Source organism: Onychostoma macrolepis, chromosome 13, assembly GCF_012432095.1.
Source record: "Onychostoma macrolepis isolate SWU-2019 chromosome 13, ASM1243209v1, whole genome shotgun sequence".
Lineage (NCBI taxonomy): Eukaryota > Metazoa > Chordata > Actinopteri > Cypriniformes > Cyprinidae > Onychostoma > Onychostoma macrolepis.
In genome coordinates, this window is record NC_081167.1 from 2,089,164 (window position 1) to 2,113,003 (window position 23,840).

The window sequence follows — 23,840 nt, forward strand, 5'->3', positions numbered from 1 at the left end:
ACGTCCCCATTATCTGGAGCGGTGTGCTTTGACTGTCCCATTGACCAAAGGAGCATCTATTCATATTCATTGTAACGACACCATGGGGAGACACTTCAGCCCAGGAGCCTCTGAAAGTTTGCAAATACTTCTCCACGCTTAAGAAACGATGCCGGGTCGCTTACAATGCACCTTGCATCATTTCTTGTCACAGATATGCAGTTATAATATCTATAAGCTGTATGCAGGCTATGTCAAGTTTACTGGTGTGCATCACAGAATACTAACGGAGAAGCCTATTATCACTTTCGTTAAAACCAATATTAACAAACATTATTACAACTAAAGATTGTAATAATATGTTACATTAGAAATATCTGATTCTTGAAGTTGAGTCTTATATTGTTATTCTTGTAAACCACAAATTCACAGCTATTCAAAGGCCCACAAAAGCTTGTCAAAAATACAGTTTGAGCCCCATTAAACTGAAACCTTTCATTTAATTGCTTTAAAGAACAATGAATAAAGGTAAGTTTTAAATTGATACAGAATTCTGTTTTCATTAATGTCAGGTGATGTAGTAATTATTAACATTATAATGTTTAGAATAGTAACTAATTTGATTCATTCTTTACCTTGACTTGATAATAACTGCATATCTCTCATTGCACATTTCAGATACAGTTTTTGACTTAGAGTTAAATTACTAAAACTGATCTGAAAATCTAAAACAAAGATGTTACTGATGAAAATATTTTTTAATGTTTGAACATTATTATTATTATTTGCAAATAATAATAAGAAAAATTTTAGATTAACCTTGTGGATGAAATTTTTCTCTTAGGGTGAAATGTAATGCTGTCAAATGTAATATATATTTGGTTAATTTCATAAATAGTTCAGCAATTTTTAAGCCTCTTTTCCTGCTATAAAATAGCTAAATTGCTTTGGCGTGTTTATTTATATTTCAATATGTTACAGAAACAAAGTCAAGGTAAAGAATGAATAAAATTAGTTACTGTTGTAAATATTATAATGTTAATAATTAATATATCACCTGACATTATGTATGTATCAATTTAAAACGTACCTTTAGTCAATTATCTGGCAAGATGCTGTAAATGTATTATGATATAATATGTTGCTCATGCATTAACAAAATTGCTATGTATATTAACATCAGTAAAAAGGATTATAATGATTATTATTAACAAATAAATATATTTCATTATTAAATGAAAATATACTGATTTATGCTCACTTTGAGAAATGTTTAATTCCAAGATCTTTTGATTGAATTTGTCATAATTTGTTATGTATTACAAATATAGCGAATATAATGAATATATTGGTTAAATATGAAATATGTTTCCAAATCTTTACAATATATAAATTATTCTTTTATTGGCCGATGATGGACACATGCTATTACAACCTCTTCTGTCACAGACTTTACATCTGAAGGAGTGGAATCAATACTGAGATTTGATTTATGATATATTGTTACCGTCTAAAATTCTTAAAGGGGTTTGTTAATATCAAACAAATAAACCAAGATGCAGTTTTGTATTTGTATTTCTGTGTACAAAGTGAAATTAAAATCAGGGTAACCATCAGAACACGTAATAAAAATGACAGCAAGTATGATGTGAGATGAAAACTGTCCCACAGTATTCTGAAATAGGTAGAAGTTCCCAATTTCGTGTATACAGAGAGAAAAATAAAATAAAAAAAGTGTTCTTTCTGGTAGTCTCACTGGTTTTCCACAGCAATACAATCCCCACATAAAAAGAGTGAAAACATGAATTCACCGCAGCATAGAGGAAGTTGAAAGGGAATCGTTTCTCATAAAGGTGCTGCAATGCAAAGAAAAGCTCGGGACTGCTTTACTCTCTCTTGGTGGCATTTGAAAGTGTAAAGCTTTGAATACCAATTGCTTGAACTGGACATATGTGAATCCTTTTTAATCCTACTAATCCTGTCTCCAAGTGTTTCTTTGTCTGTGGGGGCGACCACATAGATCTAAGTGAAAGTGTTCCTAATCCGGCCAATGTGGAAAAATGTCTCAGTGTGTGAGCGGAGGGGAGAGGGAAGAGTCCGGAGGAGTGAGGACGGGAGGGGGAGAGAAAGGGATGATGTGGCCGCTACGGGGATGTAGAGTGGTGGGGGGTCCCATTTACTCACTGCTGCTCCGAGAAGGAAACCCAAACAGCAGGACCCCCTTCAAACACAGCCCAACCCTCTCGCGCTCTGCTGACGATCCCAGAACCCGGGCGCTGGACGGAGCCGAGGGCGGCGGTACGGTCTCCGTGGGCAGAGCTGGAGTGTCCGACTCATTATTAAGGCTCTTTATAACAGCCATACTCGTGCTGTTCTCTGCGCAGCTCCTGCTCCTCCAAAATACACAGAGCCGCATTCCACGTCGCTGGTTTGGTCGGGTTGCAAAAACAATAACGACAGCAAGCATGCGTTGCATGAGGTGTGCATAGACATGTCAAAGCATTTCAAATTCTACAGTGGCTCCAAAAACTATATAACTGCATACTTAAAAATATGTATAAATTCCATTGCATTGGATAATGAAATTTCCACCCATGTAGTATCTGCAAATAAATGAGGCTAGTGGTTTTCTAAGATCTTTTTCAGGGCCGCCTTTGCACTGGCAGCAGGTCATTTTAAGTAGAGGTAAAGTCCAACCAAAATTTATTCAGACACCTTCAACACATTTAGTAATCAATAATTGATAATCAATAAGTCTTCACAATTATTTTATTCTTTATTGATTAGAAAATCCACAACACAGTTTATTCGCTTTAGATTAGATAATGGTAATAAAATATGACAAGAATTTAGAGCTAAACTGTGTCAGAACAAATTCATCTTGATAATGTGAGATTACTTTGATAGAAAGGCATGTAATGGATTACAATCAACCAAAAATTATTCAGCTGTTAAATTTAAGTACAAAGTTAGATAATACCAATTTAGCTCAACCACTTACCAAGCAATGCTTCATTTTGTTCAGTTTGTGGTGTAAAAAGGTCGCATTAGCAATGAATGAAAAAAACACTCAAGTAGAACATGTTCAGGTCAAAGTGTCTGAATAATTTTTGCTCCCAAATTTTTAATCAATTTTACTTTTAGTCCACAAAGAATTTTTAGGTATAATGTCACAGTTCACTTTATTTTGCTATCCTCACTTACATTAATAAACTTTAGTGTCCTGCACCCACTAGTAAAAAAAAAATCTGCTGTCTGAATAATTTTTGGTTTGACTGTATAAAATCAGTTCACCTCAAGGTCACATAGTTGTCCATAGGTGTAGAGGACCACATCAAACAGAAAGTGTCCAAAAACATTTTTGTGTGCAATTGTCTCCCCAAAATCAGTGCAAAAATGTCTGTAGTCATGTGAAGTTAATTCAGCAGTTTAATAAGAGGTATCATAGAAGTCGTCCATGCTAACAGGAGAACTGGCACACTGACAGAACTGCGTGGTTGAGTAAGGGACGTCCAGCCCCTGCAAGGGCCAAATGCTCTCAGACAATAGGTGACGTGCTAGAGGCCCGGATTACATCGCCCGCTGTCAGACACGATTTACTGCTCGTCCACGGGGGAATGCTCAGCGTTAACAGACTGGTTAACCTACGAAACAAATGACTACAGATATAAACGCTCACATATACATATATTAGTGCTGTCAAATGATTAATCGTGATTAATCGCATCCAAAATAAAAGTTTTGTTTACAAAATATATGTGTGTATACTGTGTAAGTTTATTATGTATAAATACAAACACATGCATATATATATATATATATATATATATATATATTTAAGAAATATATTTAAGAAATATATGTTATGTTTATATATTAAATATATTTATATATAATATAAAATATCAGAATATAAATATATAAATGTATATACATGTAAATATTTTCAAATTATATACTGTATGTTTGTGTATTTATATATACATAATAAATATATGCAGTACACACACATATATGTGACCCTGGAGCACAAAACCAGTCATAAGTCGCTGGGGTATATTTGTAGCAATAGCCTAAAATACACTGTATGGGTCAAAATTATACATTTTTCTTTTATACCAAAAATCATTAGGATATTAAGTACAGATCATGTTCCATGAAGATATTTTGTAAATTTCTTACCGTAAATATATCAAAACTTCATTTTTGATTAGTAATATGCATCGCTAAGAACTTCATTTGGACAACTTTAAAGGCGATTTTCTCAATATTTAGATTTTTTTGCACCCTCAGATTCCAGATTTTCAAATAGTTGTATCTCAGACAAATATGGTCAGATCCCAACAAACCACACATCAATGGAAAGCTTATTTATCCAGCTTTGGATGTATAAATCTCAGTTTTGAAAATTTACACTTAAGACTGGTTTTGTGGTTCAGGTGATATTATGTAAACAAAATGTTTTATTTTGGATGTGATTAATAGCGATTAATCGTTTCACAGCACTAATATATATATATATATATATATATATATATACTCTTAAAAATAAAAATGCTTCACGATACCATAGAAGGAACCTTTAACATCTGAAGAACCTTTCGGTTTCACATATAACAAAAATAATATGTATGTACTTTTCATATTCTACCTATGATATGCCATTTCGTAGATTCTGTTTTGTTCAGCAACTCACACAGGTTTGGAACAATAAGTTAATGACGACATAATGTTCATTTTTGGGTGAACTATCCGTTTAACAGCATTTTTATAAGCCAGTTGAGGAAGAACTATCCTTTTTACTCATGGGAACCAATTTACATAAATCAAATGTAGGTTTAAAAAAGAACATTTTCTGATGAATATAAGTTTTTAATTTTTTCAGAACTGGAAAAAAGTTTTGTTCTTTTTTGTGACGATGCCATAGGGTTGCTGAAAGAAAGATATCAATGAATCTTTGAATCCCTTGATTCTATATTCTGTTATCTTACAAGTAAACAAACCTTGAAATTTGAGAAATCTAATTATCATTGCGATCAAACGATAAAAGCTCACTAATTAAAGAGCTTGTAAGAAGCAGCACAATGAATGTGAGGTTTCTAATTAATATTTTCAGGGTTATTTTCCTCAAAGAGGACATTTGCATTCATTAGGCAAAATCAGAGGAATTAACATTTCAGTGCAAAAACATACCTTTATGTTTCTCTTTAAATTGAGAAGTGTGAATAACTACTTCTGCAACAAGTAGTTTACTTTTTAAAGCTGTCATTCAGTGTCTCAGAAACATCTTTGAAAGATTGGCCACACTGGTAAAGGATCCAATAAATGCCAAATAAATAACTCTTTGCAACATGGTTTGGTCTAAAACACTATGTTTATTCAATTAACGTCTTATCAAACAGGCTTGCATATTGCTGTAGAGCCTGTACAATAAGATAATCCAACATTACGTAAAGATGTGTAATGTTGAAATATATTATGTAGAGACAACTGTGCATAAGACATTTGTATTTTTATTCCCCACGAAAAGTGTCAACACTGAGACGCTCTCAAACATTGGGCTGTTTGTCTGAACCCTGACCAGCCCCACCCAGCGGCGGGAGTTTGAGGCAGGACCATCAGTTTCTCTGACCAATGACAGTTCAAGAAACTTGTCTGCCAGCAATCATTATTTTTGCAGTTCCATTTGATTTCGAACTAATATGCTTAAACATTAAGATTTGTACTCATGGAAATGACTAAAGTAGTCAAACCTGTTTATTAGAAGGGGGTGACCCAATACTTTTGGCAATATAGTGTATGTTGACATTATATATGTAAAAATAAAAGATAGTCACCTTAAACATTAAGAAAACAAACATAAGTATGCAGAATTGTTGTATATTTGTTGTTTTAAGCTTGCAAATATGAATTAAATATATATATTGCTAAAATAGTTGTCACGGGCTTGTGGTTTTAGCGAACTTAAAATAAAAGACTTGGAGAATGAAATAATCATAAACTCACTTTTCCATTTATTAACGTTAAGACGAGACAAAGACAAGGGGAAAACTGAGGACTTATAAATGGAAGAGAACAAAAGAGCAAACAACATAATCCAAATCAGGTGGGGACAATGAACGATAATAGACTAACAAGAACAGGAACTAAACCAAATAAGGACAAACAGGAACTCAGAAGGGCCGACACGTGACAGTACCTCCCCCTCCCGGAAGGCGTGTCCCGCGCCGTAACACTACCACCGGGGAGGGGGGGGTGGGCGCCCTGGAAGCCGGTGCAGGACAGGGATACTGGGGAGGCATCCAGGGCGGAACATGGGACTCTAGGCGGCCATGGCGGGTCAGGGAGCTCGGGTGACCATGGCGGAGTAGGGAGTTTGAGAGGCCATGGTGGATCCGGGAGCTTGAGCACCCAAGACGGAGCAGGGAGCTTGGGCGCCCAAGACGGAGCAGGATTCTCAGGGGTATAGCCCTTCCTGGGCCGCGAACGGCGGCGGAAACTTCTTATTTGATGGCGGGTTGTGGAGATTCGTGGACGACGGCTGATTCAGGAGTGCCGGGGATGACGACTGACGAGGGGGAGCCGCGGCTGACAGGTTGGTTCCGGCTCAGGCCCGGACGCTTCCCAGACACCGAAAAACACCTCTCTCCAACAATCCTGTGGTGTCTGGGAGGTCTACGGGACGGTGGAGATTGGCTCCGAGCCGGAACAGTTCTATAATGGTGGCGTCATCCCACTTCGTTGCCGCAGCAAGCTTGCAGAATTCCTCGGAGTAATTATAAAAAGGAAGATTCCGGAGGGCTAGGGCGGCGAAACATTCCGCAAACTCCATATTTTGGTCGGTCTCGTCTTCTGTCACGGGCTTGTGGTTTTAGCGAACTTAAAATAAAAGACTTGGAGAACGAAATAATCATAAACACACTTTTCCATTTATTAACGTTAAGATGAGCCCAAGACAAGGGGAAAACTGAGGACTTATAAATGGAAGAAAACAAACGAGCAAACAACATAATCCAAGTCAGGTGGGGACAATGAACGATAATAGACTAACAAGAACAGGAACTAAACCAAATAAGGACAAACAGGAACTCAGACGGCCGACACGTGACAATAGTATGGTCGCTACATATCATATAAAAATTAACTATTAATTAAGTAAATACATATTATGGACATATGTACATGTATACATTTTGCTATGGGTATTTTACGTCTGTTATAAACATATGTCTTAATATATCAAGAGAATGCATGCATGTAGTAAACAATAATAATATCACCATATACAGCAGGTAACATACAAGGCAATATTATTCTTACTATAAAACAATATATGCCATAATGAAATGGAATGAATGCAGTGAAAGCTTTCCACGTCAGAGAAGGTGGAGCCCCAGAGTATCCCCACCTATTACAGTTCGGAGGTGTTTAGCAGCCAGCTCAAAGTTATTTCGAACCACCGAAACAAACTCCAAAACAATTTTGTTTAAAACTATGTTACAGTTTGTTCTTCGATTTCACTATTGAATATATCAGGGCCTTAACAGCACTCCACACGAGAGGCTAAAATGTGCCATATGGTCAACAAGTCCAGCGCTTCAGAATACATCCAGCCCTCAAGCAGCCACAGAGCCGCCACAGAGCCGCATGACACCGCAAGGCTGGCTCGCCATCGAGTCCGGCGCAGCATTCTCACTTTAACTGTCCCTTTCAGCGCCGACAATTGTTTGTCTCTTTTCAAGCTCAGTTTCAGCCTGGTAGCCTCCATTCTGCTTTGTGTGTCACTCTGTGTCTGGTTCGCCCCCTTCTAATGGGTGCACATGACCAGAAAATGAAGGCCTGCATGAGGGTTTCGTCGAGACGGGGAACTGCGAGAAGAGATTAATATGTAAGCTTTGCGGCTAAGCTGGATACAGGGGAGGGTGCTTTGTGCCCAGGGAGGGTTACATGTAAGGAGAGAGGGGCTGGCCTTTTCATTCACCAAAACGTGTCCCGATGAGCGCCCGCTCACCATTGTGCGAGTCGACATGAGGGCGGTTGTTTCATTAATTACACATTAGCCATTGGGCCGCAAGGTGGGAGGTACGGCGGAGAAAATACAGATGTGCTGGCGGCCAGATCGAGGCAGGGCAGAGAACGAGAAAACGCATTGATCTCATCCAAAGGATTTTCATCTAAAATGAGGCCATGCGGGCTCGGAAAAGGAGGCTCTTCTTGGCTGTCCCAGGCCACCTTATCCCAGTAAACTGCTTGGTGGTCTCGCATTGTCTCCCTTTAAGTCTCTGCTAAGCACTATTGTGGTTAGCCATTGTCACAGGCACTTCAGAAGAGAAATCACACCAGCTTGATGAGGCGTTGCTGCTCCTTCTGCCCACCAGCACCAGGCTCTCGCACACTAGACAATAAAGCTGAAAAGAGTGCAGGCTTGTACCCTGAGAGGGCGCATCAGGCTTCGTCTCATTGTACTCATTCTCCTCCGGCTCGCCAACGCCACAAACCTCTGCTGCTTTATGACCTATCCTGGATTACTGTCATTCAGCTGGGACGGCCCTCTCCAGCCCCCTGGTAACCCAGTAAAACCAGTAGGAGGGTCTCAACTTTATGAGGGCTTGCCTAAATGCGCCCCTGGATTGTTTCCCATTAGAGCGTCCCTCCCACCCATCAACAATGCCCAACAAGATCCCAGAGAGCCAAAACGAGACTGTGGCGGTTTCCTAAACCTTTTGAGATTCCTGGCTGCTACTTATTTCAATTAGGCAAAAGAGGTAGGGCCTTATCCCAAATGGAGAAACTGAAGAGGATCTTCAGTCTTGTGGACTGTACACCCTCAGGGAAAAAAAAAAAAGAGAAACAAACATTCTATGTCACTGAGGCAGCACCCACAAAGGGACATCTCATCTTCCCCTAAAACAGGGGTGTCCAAACCTTAGCTACAACTCTAAGTAAACACACCTGATCCAGCTAATCAAGTTTTTCAGGATTACTAGAAACAGGTTGGAGCTAAACTCTGCAGGACGCTGGCCCTCCAGGAGCAGGATCGGACACCCCTGCACTAAAAGATTCAAACGGGACTAATATGCAAATTTTAGTTTTAGGTACAAAGTTGTCTCTTTTTTATGTGACCATGGACCACAAAACCAGTCATAATAAATAATAAATAAGCTTTCCACTGATGTATGGTTTGTTAGGATCGGACAATATTTGGCCGATAAACAACTATTTGAAAATCTGGAATCTGAGGGTGCAAAAAATCACCTTTAAAGTTGTCTAAATGAAGTCCTTAGCAATGCATGTTACTAATCAAAAATGAAGTTTTGATATATTTACGCTAGGGAATTTACCAAATATCTTCATGGAACATGATCTTTACTTAATGTCCTAATGATTTTTGGCATAAAAGAAAAATTGATAATTTTGACCCATACAGTGTTTGGTTGGCTATTGCTACAAATTAACCTATGCGACTTAAGACTGGTTTTGTAGTCCAGAGTTGTTATGCCTTTATTCGGACAGGACAGTAGAGAGCAGACAGGAAATCATTGGGTAGAGACTAGAGAGAGAGGGGAATGGGATCGGCAAAGGACCATGAGGCGGGATTCGAACTCGGGTCACTGCTGTATGTCAGCGCACCAACCACGAGGCTATTGGCGCCGACACAACGTTGTCTCTTTGAGGGTGCTGCCCAACCGACAAGATATTGTACCCCTCAAGGTACAATTTTTGCATATTTGTGATTACCCCATGTGTTATATGATGTTAAAGACATGTGACTGTGTTGTGTTCAGTTGTGAAGAATATTATGATGAACAAAAGAAACAGAAACTTTGTTGGTCACATATTTTCTGCAATAATCCAAAACCCATGGAATTCAAAGAAAAATCCTCGGGTTTTTTTGAGGAAAGTAGTGTGATCCTAAGATCAGAATAGCATACAAAAGTCACTGCAGTGCACTATTATACAAATATATTTCTTCTCAAAGAAGTTGGGGGTAAGTTATCATGTTTGTCACAATCTATGATGGCTTTCATTAATGCAGGTCATTTTGGCATAATGTAAAACATTTACGCTACAATTTGGTCAGCCCCACCCAGTACAAGCGGACCAACAGAACTTTTCCATAGATGCTTCATAACTCATTTCCAGTCTCCAAAGAGACCGATTAGAAATGCTGATGTTTGTGGCCAGTCTGATTTTATAGTGATGTAAACCTTTTCAGACTGTGGTGCCGCCTCCCTGCTGAAGCAGTAGGCCTTAAGGTCAGCCTTGAGTAAACTCTGAGCGTTGGTGGCCAAGCTTCACCTTTTACCCTCTCATGTCTTTCCCCATGAAAAGCCTTTTTTTTATTACACTCATGCATGAGACATTCATAGTCCAATGGGACTCTTTGATGTAAGCAGTCATCAGACAGAAGGAGGAACGCAAAAGTAGGTTTTGCTTTTATCGCCACTGAATGGATTTCAGAAATGTGATCCTGGAGCACAAAACCAGAGGTATATTTGTAGCAATAGCCAACAATACATTGTAAATACATTGTACGGGTCAAAATGATTGATTTTTCTTTTATGCCAAAAATCATTAGGCCATTAAGTTAAGATCATGTTCCATGAAGATATTTTGTAAATTTCCTACCGTAAATATATCAAAACTTACATTTTTGATTAGTAATGTGCATAGCTAAGAAATTAATTTGGACAACTTTAAAGGCGATTTTCTCAATATTTAGATTTTTTTGCACCCTCAGATTCCAGATATTTAAATAGTTGTATCTCTGCCAAATATGGTCCGATCCTAACAAACCATACATCAATGGAAAGATTATTTATTCAGCTTTCAGACAAAAATGACCATTATGACTGGTTTTGTGGTCCAGGGTCACAAATGCTTCTTTTTGTATTGTGTTTTGTGTGGGGCTGGGCGATATATATAATATATTCATGATATATTCATGATGACTTGCTTAAATAAAATGATGCAAAAGAAAAATCAAATAAAACTAAGCAAAATTGTGAATATTGTGATGATTTTAATGTGCCTCTTACTGAACCAAAGATCTCTCTCTTTCATGATGCTTCATTGTCCAGAAACCTGTAAGTATAGCTTTATTGCAGCCTTAAGAGAGATTTAGATTTTAATAGCATCTCAAAAACAGTGTTAGAGTTAAGTTTGATTCATTTCTGTTCATCATTGTAACCTTCCATCATAGTGAAATAATTGAGTTCTGGATAATCATTCAAAAGTGCTCATGGAAGTCTCCACATTTTTATTACAATAAAATCTTTTAGTAAATACAAATTATTATTTATGTTTATGTATTATTGGTGCCTATAAATCAAAATGATCAAATATCATTCTGCATTGTGTTCAATACGGGAAAAATGGGAAAAATCCCTTGCTTTTGAACAAAATTTTTGCTATATCTTGGAGCAAACATTTTCAATGGCAGAAACAAATACAGAATATTTCAGGAGAAATACATGAATATATGTATAGCATACTAATAAAAAGCTAAAACAATGTAATTTTGCTGACTTGTACAGCTCTAATTCTATGTATGGGTGTTGATTGGTCAAAGAAAATGACCATTGCTTTCTCTTGCATTTCCATCTATGTAAGAACAAAGATGTGTAGACTGATTACTCACAGTGCAATCATTAGATGTAATGAATCCTCAAGTGATACGAGGAGCGTGTCTGTCTGCACCTGCAGTCTTGTGCATTTCGGGATGTTTTTGCCTGTGTTTCTCTCTCTCTCTCTCTCTCTCAGGGAACAGCTCATTAGTACTCACTAGTCAAGGGCTATTAGCTTTTCAGGTAGTGCAGTTGGGAGGTGAAGGCCAGCGTGAAGTTAAACTAACACTTATCTAATTACCCACAAACACCAAACAAAAGTGGATTCATTCTGCTTGACTGCTCTAATCTGACAATGTACTTACAAACCACACCTACAACAGGACTAGATTAAAATCAGCTGAAATACTAATACCAGATAAAAGATCAATTCTGCTCAGCATTACTGTTATTTGTTTTTATCTATTTCAGAGATTTTTTAAGCAAAACCCCCAATTTCTGGCACTGGATGGTGATTTATACTCCCTATAGCTTAAAAAAAGGGACCATAAAAGTCTTTTAAAAATAGTCACTATGACTTAGTCACCGAAGCCACATATGATAGCTTCATGTGAAGAAATTTGGGTCATTATACACTGGAAATGTTCCTGTCTTCAACAGCTGTCAAGTCAACTGGTTGCTCATTAGCATGCCTATTATTAACATATTGGCTGTTTATTAGCATTTAGAAAGCATATATTTTGCATGGGTTGTATATTTGCATATTTTGACCATATTCTACATTCTAATACTACTCAATACTTGAATTTAACAACTACCTTATCAACTATTGATAAGCAGCAAATTAAGAGTTCATTTAGGCAAAGGTCAAAATAAGTGGTTTGTTAATAGTAAGAATTGGACCTAAAATAACGTGTGAGCATATATGTGACCCTGGACCAGAAAACCAGCCTTAAGTGTAAAATTTTCGAAATTGAGATGTATACATCATCTGAAAGCTGAATAAATAATATTTCCATTGATGTATGGTTTGTTAGGATCAGACAATATTTGGCCGAGATACAACTATGAAAATCTGGAATCTGAGGGTGCAAAAAAATCAAAATATTGAGAAAATCACCTTTAAAGTTGTCCAAATGAAGTTCTTAGCAATGCATATTACTAATCAAAAATGAAGTTTGTATACATTTACAGTAAGAAATTTACAAAATATCTTCATGGAACATGATCTTTACTTAATATCCTAATGATTTTTGGCATAAAAGAAAAATGTATAATTTTGACCCATACAGTGTATTTTTGGCTATTGCTACAAATATACCCCAGCGATTTAAGACTGGTTTTGTGCTCCAGGATCACATATATCTCAGTCATATAGGTGTGACCAATAGTCATACCAATAGTCTTTGACATCAGTAGCATAAAACCTTGTAAATTATCATAATTTAAAAAAAATAAAAATAAACAAATGCACATTTAGCAATAAAATTGCAAATGAGAAGAAGGTATTCAGGGAATAACTTACAACTCATAAGTGAATTTTCCCAAAGAACATTTTTTTATGGTTAATTTTGTTTTTTGTACCTTTGCAGTATAAATCACCATCCACATTTGTGGTTTGAAAAACAGAGGCTCATTCATTCTGTCTAACGTCATTTTCTGTTTCATGAAAAAAAAAAAAAAAAAACACATTTTTAAGAGCGAAAATAATGACAGCATATCAATTAAACTAGTATATTTGATATTGCACTTTTTGGGATATTGACTGATTTCAATTGCAATAATTTTTATCACTTGACAAATTATTTTATTATGAAATCAAATGCATTTGCCGTGATCGACTGCGGTTCTTCATATATGAAGTGCATTTGATGTTAAACCCATTAACATATTTAACAAAAATCAACCGATTATCCATGTAATTAAAGGGTATAATTAGCACCAACAATCTGAATTCATTGAAGAAAAGGCAATCTTTAAGAAGCAGAGAGCAACGCCTGTGTGTTGTAGAGCTTCTGAAAGGGCCATCAAAACCCTTGTGCATCAAATGACACAGTAAAGCAATTTAGAGTTGGAAAAAGAGGGCTTTTCTAAGGAGAGACCCGGCAAAGCAGCAAGTAGGGTAATTTAGAGATATTGAGGGGGACCCGATCCTCTCCACCCCTCTCATATGCAGCTGCAAACAGGGTGTCATTGCCTCCCGGGCCCAGGGTCTGTGCGCATGCAGCGCTTCCCCGCGTTTGTCAGCCCATCAGCTAATGGAGGAAGTTAATTGTGTTGGTTGTAAGGCCACCTGTCACGCCAGCCTTATTTCCATAGTAATAGGACGAGGGTGGCATGGACAGCATGCCTCAGCCGTAGCGGGGAACCACCGAACACACACACACACGCACACACATTCATTGTTCAATGAAAACAACATCTACAAATGCTGAGCTTGTCAGCCAGATCCAAAATAGCTGTAATTAAACCAAACAATACAACAGTCAGAATCAACAAGGATAAACAGAACACATCTTGCCAAGTAAGCATAAAATGGAGAATTTAGTCTCCGTCAGATCTTGTTTTCTGTTTCACTAGGGCTACAAATACTGACTATGTTAGTGACTTCAGCAAAAGTTTGGCCAACAACAGCAGGAGAAGAGAATGGCAGTTTAATACGGCCATCTGTATCGAATAGCAGCCGTTCTTCTCATGGCTACAGGACGCCACTCGGACAAGCTGTCAAAACTCAGTCGTACAGTTAATAGATATTTCTCAGTTATCCTGATCTTAGCACAGGGTCACATCACATCTTTTTGCAAAAAAAAAAAAAAAAGGTATCTCAATAATAATATGTTTGCTTTAAAGTGGTCTAAAAGTTAGCTTTTTTGATCATAATTAGTCAAGGTGAAAAGGCATGTGTTTACACTAAATGAACAATGATTTAATAACGATTGTATAATATTCAGTGTCACATGATCTTCAGAAATCATTCTAATATGCTGATTTGCTGCTCAAGAAACATTTCTGATTATTATCAATGTTGAATACAGTTGTGCTGCTTCATATTTTGCAGAAACCATACTTTTTTCAAGATTAATTTGTAACATCCTTACTGTCACATTTGATCAATTGAATACGTTCTTGTAGAATAAAAATATTCGGTTTGAACAACAGTGTATAAATATGATCATTTTGAATCAATATATTGTCTCTGCCAGTTTGAACTGATTCATGGAAATGAATTAAATGTAGAATCTCTCATGTAGTTTTTGATACTGAAGAGCAAATCAGAAACATATTTTAAAACATCTGTTTTATATGAAAGGGCTGAAACTAAATTAGGACACTCTGAGGCCAAATAAAAAAAATCATTGTGATGTTCCTGATGTTGCTTAATTTTAAATTACCAGCAAAATCATTGCGTATATGTTATGATTATTTTCCATATCATCTTCAAGAGGGGTATGACATGTAAATGTAATCATACAATATTTTTACCATGTGTAATTATTTGTATATTTTATACCAAGCTGCAGCTGAGATGTAATTTCTCATCTTAGCATTCAATCAAATATTTCATTGAATTTTACTGTACAACAATCATCCAGAAAAAAAAAAAAACTGCAAATTCTCATTGATACATGATAAAGCACATGAAAAATCCTGGCCTTGGCAAAAAGTGGTTGGAAACCGGGCCCACCATCTTTTAAAATGACACCTATTATTAAACATATAATCTGCACACTTACAATTGCAATCGTCTAAGAATAACTTCTAATCACTGATGGCTCAAGACGTCCAAACTTTCTCAGCTCTTTAATGTACGTAATATGATTATGCCATGTAGCTACGTATTTAATTCGCCAACAGTCCGAATAGCTTTTTTTCTCCATATTTTTATTTGTTCGCATTTAAAATGCTAATGCCCACTTTATTGCATGCTCTATCAAATGCAAATGTTTTGTTTTACTGCAGCAAAGTTGGGCTGACAAAGGCATTAGCATATCTTATGCCTTTCTCCTTAGCATGCGCTGGCGCGGCGAGAGGCGTGAAAATGCTATAAATTACATTAACAGACGCATTAGATAAACAAGCCAAAATGATGTCGCCGTTAAGACCTGCAGTAAGGTTGTTTGGGCAAATGAAGGTGTCTGGCTTTGCTAGCATATGGCGCACCAATTTCATCAAATCAACACCGTCTGAACATTAGCTGGAAGTGTCAGGCGAGCCTGGAACAGTCTAATAGTCATCATTTTAATAACAGTTTATGACAATGGATGATTTAGAAACTTCAAGAAGCCTAAAAACAACTTTCAATTGCTAGTTTTTTATAGATAGACCTCTAGAGAATTATATTACAGTGATATATTAGAATGATTTACATTTTAACATATATTCACATAGAAAACGTTTATTTTAAACTATAGTTTAATTTCACAATATTATTGCTTTTACTGTATATGTTTGAGACTTTTTTCAACATGAAAAATCTTAATTAATGCTAAATTTTGAAAAGAATAAATAAAAAATTGCAAAAGATTAAAACAACTAAAAGAGGCGGTTGCAAGTTGCAAGTTATTTAGACTTGACTTACCTGATTAAATAAATGTTAATTTATTATTATTATCTTCAGTTCAAATTTTTAATAAATATTCAATTATTAACATGTAAAATATTTAAGTTTAAAATATATTACAATAGTAAACAGTTGTTTTAAACTGTAATTCTCTTTTACAATATTGCCTACTGTTTTACTGTATTTTTAATCAAATAAATGCAGCTTTGATGAGCAGAAGACTTCTTTAAAAAAATAATAATAATTATGAATGATACTGTGATCAGTCAGATAATGTTTTTTGTTTGTTTGTTTTTGTTTAACTTGATTTGCCTGCTGAAAACATTTTAATGTGTTATTATTATTATTATCATTACCAGATTTAGCAAAGCACATTGATACAAAACATTGATTTTTCTTTCTTTCTTTTTAATAATTTAAATAATTATCCTATTACAGATATGTCAATATTTCATTGACTATATTTCTCATGCAATGTAAAACTTTCTCACAAGCCGTAGTGGTGTTCCATTTGTGTTTTGAGTTGATTCTTCTTAGTAAATCGGTCAAAATGACTCATTACTGAAACTGAATCAAAATGTAAAATGGCCTGATGATCCAGTAAACAGACAATGAAAAGTCACGGAAAGTCACTGGTCAAAAAGAGCGAGAACACTGTACATCACAACAGGTCATTTTTCACTCTCCACACTCCTTCATTAAGATCACGCAGCACTGATGGAGACACAGGTGAAGAGCTGCTGCTGGAAAATCTTCACCAGGACAGTCATTCAGATGAAGATGCACATGACCCACCGTAATTTTTAAGACACCATTCATCCATTCTTTACGGAGGCCTGAACATCCTCAATCCCACTTCACACCCATCGTGGGCTTTAAGAAAGCCTCAGCCTCAAACAGATGGCCTGCAGTCTCTGAGGACACGAGGCTACATGGACAGCACTGGCTCTTCTGGAGGGAGGGCTGATGCAGAGGCATATGGCTGCAGTCCCGTCCCCTGCTGACTGCTTGTCAGCTCGGCACACACACACACCGCTGCTGTAGTGGCTGGCAGATTGCAGCATAGGACCCCCCCGTACCTCCCCATCTGCACCTAAAGACCCGCATGCCCCAACAATGAGGTGGCCATGTCCCTGCCTGCACACGAGCAGAGGGGGCCAAGAGAACAGAGGAGGGGGAAACACATTAACAAGCTATAATCTCAAACGCCTTATCCATAATGCATTGTCTGGGCCAATTTACATGGTGTGGAAACCTTCGGGGAGAAAGGGCCATCCATCACATTACTTTATTAGCTTTCCAGCCTGTCTCACACAGTCCAGCCTTTCACTTTTCTGTTTTTTTAGGTCCCGTTTTGTCATGCTTGTTGTACCGAGCACAACTGGCCCCATAAAGAACTCTAAACAGCTTAATTGTGAGGTTGTAAAAAGATAAATAAATTGCATGTACAGGACAGAGCGAGTACGACACAAAATATATGCGAACGTAAATGCTTCTACTGTAGCTGTGCAAGCTCGATTCGGTTTGCATTTGAAAACGTGTTAAAAAGAAAGTACAGTAAGTTTTGTTTTTCAGGCACATGCTTTTTTTTCTGCTCACACTTTATTTTAAGGTCCAATTCTCACTATTAACTACAACTTTTGCCTCCATTAACTCCTAATTACTGATTATTAATAGTCAGTAAGGTAGTTGTTAAGTTCAGGATTAAGTGATCTAAAATACGAACATGCAAAGTGTGTGCTTTATAAGCACTAATAAACGGCCAATATTCTAGTATTATGCATGCTAATAAGCAACTAGTTAATAGTGAGAAATGGTCCCTAAACTAAAGTGTTACAGTTTTTCAAAAGAGGATCACACTGCTATAAAGTTTTTAAATCAAGATTTGCAATTATGGTCAATTTGAGCATGTTTTGATTATGAATGCACCATATAAATATAACTATCTGACTTCCAAACAGTTTCCTTGTGTTAAGCACCATATTAAGACTATCTATCGTTCATTCATTTCTGTGCATATGCAAACAAAAGTAATTGAGCGCTGTGAAACACAAGCATTTGTGAAAGTTCAGTCTGTTTTCCAGGCTCTGTTTGTTGTGTTTGCTGTACAGCGTCGGCCCCAAGAATTCTAAGCAGATGAATTGTTAGATTTGTTAAACTAAACAAATTGCACGTATGGGACAGAAAAGAGGAGGTGTACAGTAAAATGAATGCTGAGGTTCAAGACAAATCTTTCTCAACAAGTGCAGTCCAAATGAATTCCCCCATGAATCAATCAAATCAGCACCAATTATGAGTTGGGGTGTCTGGTGGGGTCAATGGAAGGCTTGTTACTGTGAACCTGTGATCATGCTTCGACTACTAAACAGTCCTGTTGTGAGGGTCTGTGACAGATGAGAGCGTCTAATTACCTTCAAGTTCTGCCGGTTCAGTTATTCTGAAAGAACTACGCAGCATTCCCAACACAAATACTACACGTCAGGATTATTCTGACAATCACAGTTTGGTAACAACAGAGATAAAAAGGCTTGTTATTTAAATACGTGTGTGTGTGTGTGTGTCTGTGTGTGTCAGACCCAAGGACTGTTTGTTTGTGTTTTCTTCCCTCATGTGCTCAGTTGACCTAGTTTTCCGTCTATGTCTGATTATTGTCATTTGTTTCAGGTGTGTGTCATTTAATTACCATCATCAGCCCTCCTATTTAAGTTGTGTTCAGTTCTCCGTTTGTTGTCCGGTCTACTACGTCTGATTCCGCCTGTCTGACCTGTGTTCGTCCTTTTCTGGATAGTTAAAGACTATTTGCATCGTTCAGTCATGTTCTTCGTGTGCTTTGTTCACCGTAGCTGTGACAGAAGACGGACCTAAAAGTGAAAGTAACGCGGGGTAACGTTTTGTTTTTCGTTTTGAAAAAGTTTTTCTTTTTGTTTTTTGTTTATGGAGCTGGCTGCGGTTCAGCAAACCGGCCCGGAGGAGCCAGGAACTTCAGCCTTCTCGCTGCTACCACCACCTTGGACGATGAAGCGCTGAAGTGCCTGTTTAAGATCGGGGCAAACTGCCATCGCCCTGTTGACCTCCCAGACACCACGGGATTGCACTTGAGGGAGGCGATCGTCCGGTGTCTGGAGAGCCCATCATCAACCCGCTGCGTGGAGTTAGAGCCTGAGCCCACTGTGAACGACGAGCCATCGCCATATGGAGCGACAGTGCTGAGGATCGCCCCGGAGCTTGAGCCCAACACGTCAGACCAGGTGCGAGAGCCGGCTACACAGCTCGCCACGGGGAGCATCATGGACAGCGAGATTGCGGAGGGAAGCTCCGCACACTGCACCATGACTGAGGGTGAGCCGAGCTCAGTGGAAGCTGATTTGGATATATATGCAGACATGCCCCCTCTTCTCCTGCCTTCGTCTGAACTATCTGTCTGCCCTGAACTATCTGCCAGTCCTGAAACGACCAACTATTTGGGATTGCCGCAGGTCTGCCAGTCTGGAGGATCCCTTGTCTCCGCCTCCAGTCTCCGAGTCCTGGACTCCACCTCAGCCCTTCGACCCAGCGGCTCCACTATGGCTCCTAACTCCCTCCTCTCTGCCGTGGCCCGTCAGTCCACCAGCTCCCCTGGGCTCCCTCGTCCCTCCAGCTCAGCTTTGGTCAGTCGTCGACCATCCGCCGCCTCAGGACTCCACTCCTCCGGCTACACCTCGTCCCTCCGGCTCCACCTTGTTCCTCTGTCACTCCGGCTCCACCACGGCCTTCCGGATCACCGCCTCCGCCTCAGTCGCTGGAGCCATCTGCTCCGCTTTGGCCCTCTGGATCCTCCCCATCGCCCTGGCTCATCGGCTCTTCATCTCCGCCTCGGGCTCCGTCCCTGGATCCTCCCTCCGTCAGCACCACCATGGACTCTGTCGGTCATCCAGCCACCTCCTGAACCTGCCTGCCTTCCTGCTAGCCCTTTGCCATCCCCGTTCACCATCCCACATCCACTCCTTTATCTTCAAAGTGCTTCACTGAGTGGATAATACAGAGTGGATCATGCAGTATCCTTTGTATTATATTTGAATAACGGTAAAGTAGGAGCCTTTCTGATGATTTGTCATTGGCAGTGTTTAATACTATGTTCCAAATATGACATTTAATTGTAAATGTAACCAACAAAATTCATTATAATAATAAAACCTTAAAGTTATTTATATTTATTCATTTAGAAAATGTTAATTTGCTTTTAATATATTTTAAGATTCAATTACATTTCAAAATGTATAATTATATTATAATGTATAATTACTGCAGAATATTATTATTATTATCTTTAGAACAAATTTATGCAACATTCTTAACCATGTATACTGAACTGAAAGGTTAGAAACTGCATTTTTATGATAGTCAAATACAAATAGATTTTATTCCCCCATTAAAATGTCTTTTCACCCAAAATGCACCATTGTGTCATTTACTCGCCCTTATGTTGTTCCTAACATGTAAAACACTTCTTCTGATAGAACACAAAATGAAAACGTTGGAGTCGGAGAACCTCTGAACGACATTTTGAAAGTTTTTAAGAAACATTTATTAAAGTCTTTTCCAATGTAAATATTACAAATATACCTGATTATTCTTTTACTTACCTATTATCATTTACACTTTTTAAAATGGAACTTTTTTTAAACAAAAAATAAAATAAATAAAATAAACTATAAACTAAAAGACCAAAAAAAAAATTAATAATGTTCATGAATTTGTAATTTTAGTAATTTATATATTGAATAAATAGTTTTTAATATATGATCTAAATAAACGTATTATCTGAAGATATTATAAGAAATAAAAACATTTCTTTACTGCTTGCAAGTACAAAAAATGTATCTTATTATTGCATTTACTTTTGTATTAACAGGACCATAAATCAATTAATTGTAATTCAATAAGACTGCATCTAAAAAAAGTTTGACAACATTTCAAACCACCTGTTGAACTGTCCTCATATAAACTTTACTGACAACAGTTAAAATATGTCTGCATCTTTCACTGTTGATCGGACCATTATGTTTGTCATCAGACCATTTTCTCTCTCTTTTTTTTCTTGAATTATATTTCTCGACCTCAAAGGACTTCCGATAATGACAACAGTTTCTTTGAAAAAGTACCACCATTATATTCTGTATGAGACCATCATAATAATCATCATGATTTTTCACAGTGACGGCACGTGAAAAACAAAGCTGACGTCTGGAGACAGCAGCCCACCATGGGCCTAAACCCACAAAAGTGCCAGTTTGTTTAATTGTCGCGCATGCATCTCCACCGGCACGCCAAGCAACTCCAAACACCTCACTAACTCATTACCGCCCACAACCCAGACTTTACCCACTATCCATCTCAGCAGTGAGGACAGCACACATCGTGGCGGCAGCCACTGAGAAAGAGGTTTATAATTGTAATCATATATGTAGAGACGCTGCATTTGTGCCATACTGTACGATTAGTAAGACAAATAAGTAATAATTTGCTAATGACAACATTATGTTGAGTCAGTTTAGGGGCAATTAAAGTGAGTGATATTTACATATGCCTAATGAATCACCGTGCAGTGGCAGCTTCAGGAAGCCTCATGAATATTCATCCATGCATGCGCCAGCCCTGCTGCAGTTTATAAACTGAATTATGGTTGATTTGCCCTTTTAAAAAATGAACATGGGCGCATCTCCCACAAGGAGCGAATGAACAATAAAGGCTGATTATAAAAATGTTTTAGTGGTGAACTGCCGGTGAGGAGACCAAAGGCTGATTTTTATAGACTTCCCAGGCTTTCGTGCAAAAAAAAAACAAAAAAACAACAACAACAGAAGAATAAATAAAAGCCATGCATTGGAAGCACTGGAGCAATCTGTGGTTCCCCACCCCCATTCAACTGGTTGGCACCCATTAGTGAGGTCAACTATATCAGCGAGGGTTCCCCAGCAATCAGCTCAAAACACAGCCTTAATTTGTCATTTTTCATCCAACGCCTAGTCTTTCAGCAGGTGCGGTGTTGTTTGATATCCATACGCTGCATGTGTTTGAGATGCAAAACAAGGCGCATTCGTGGGGGGAGACACAGCATTCAATTGTCTCATTTTTCCCCGCAAGTTTTGCATTCACTAATTGGTCGCTATTAATTGCAAGATGTGCGTTTTGAGTTGGGAAATGCAATTCCCTGGGTAGATTATTAATTGTAAATGCCAACATCTGCTGTCATGAGAGCAATTTGATCCTGCCCACTCTGAACTTTTGACCCTCATCCGTAGAGCAAGTTCCTGTGTACTTTATGCTCCGGTGATCAATAAGTATTTGGAAAATGTTTCATGAAATTTGGTTTTAGTGTTTTAACAATCAAATGTGTAACATCAGTCACAAGTTCATTTCAGACACAAGATTTTGTGGTGTCTACTAGAGGAGAATATTAAATATTAAAAACAGCGTTAGTCTTTACCTCTCATGGACAGTCCATTTGGGATCTTTTGTAACTGTTTAGACGCTGTTAAATCCTCTAAAGTCAGACTTCTCGAGGTGATGGAAATTAATTGTGGTTCTGGAAAAATCATGGAAATACAATCTCAAATTCAAAATATCAAGAAAACCTTCTATTTCATTAAAATTGTTCTAATCATGCAACGGTGTAAAACATTTCACTAGAGATAAATTGCTCTTATAAATGACTTTAAATACTTTTTCCTGAAGGACTGCAAAGGTCATGTGAAGATGTGGCTAAAGTATAAATACATTTGTTACACACACACACACACACAATCGTGTAACTATTATCAGTATTCGAACATATATCACTCCAGGGGCCTGTTTCATGAAACAAGTTTACCAAATAAGCCAGTTTTATTTAAGTTAGTCTGAAGTATTGTCAGTTGATTTGGTTCAAAGCAAGTCAGACTAACTGAAATAAGCCTGGCTTATTTGGTAAACTTGATTTATGAAACAGGCCCCAGGGCTGCATTTCCCAAAAGCATCATAAGCTCAAGTACATCATAGACCCACTGAAACCAATGGAGCTACGATCAACTTACAATGCTTTGGGGAAACGCAGCTCAGGTTATTATGATCAGGTATCCTAAGCAACACTTTCACTGACCTCACATCTGCTTTGAGTTTCCAGTTCAGAGCAGTCAGGAAGAGAAATCAATCCCCTCACAAACTCACATGGAGCATTACTGACACCTGCTGGCTCAAAGCACTGAGCTACACCAAGCAATTTTAAAACTTGTCAAGGAAATTGTGAAGAAGGTTGAGGCGATGTGAAGCATCAGGAAAAAATAATCCAGACATATATACGATCGAGTAGCCTGTTTTATTTTAAATAGGGCGAGTCGTTCTCTCTCACTGTATTCGTAAACTTTTGGTTTTGCGTGATGACACATCCATGCTCAGCACACTGTTACCAGCCAACAAATTAAACAAAAACTGTACAAAAATAACGCTTAGCTATAGTGAATTCTATGAATTTACGCTGATTTGAGGTGTGTAGGTATGTCCAGATTAGCTACAGTATTTGTCCCAAGTGTTCAACTCTTCATTGCCTGATGGGACACACTTTTAATGTTGTAAAAATGCATTTACAGATTTTACTTTTGATTTTCATGTTTACAGAGCTTTATTTTTATTTCCAATACGTTGCATTTTAAAATAAACTTCTAAATGTCTGTTCATTTAATTGTCCGTCGTCCTTATAACAGATTACAAAATTTAGC

At 37.8% G+C, this 23,840-nt stretch overlaps 1 long non-coding RNA gene across 1 annotated transcript in view; it reads right to left on the reverse strand.

Annotated features, from left to right (window-relative positions):
* Nucleotides 1-23,298, reverse strand: part of LOC131552506 (uncharacterized) — a 39,907-nt gene extending 16,609 nt beyond the window's left edge. The window contains exons 1-2 of the long non-coding RNA XR_009273989.1: nucleotides 23,225-23,298; nucleotides 22,574-22,672 (exon numbers count right to left, since the gene is read on the reverse strand). This is a non-coding gene — a long non-coding RNA (uncharacterized LOC131552506). The remainder of the gene's footprint in view (nucleotides 1-22,573; nucleotides 22,673-23,224) is intronic.
* Between the last annotated feature and the right edge of the window lie 542 nt (nucleotides 23,299-23,840).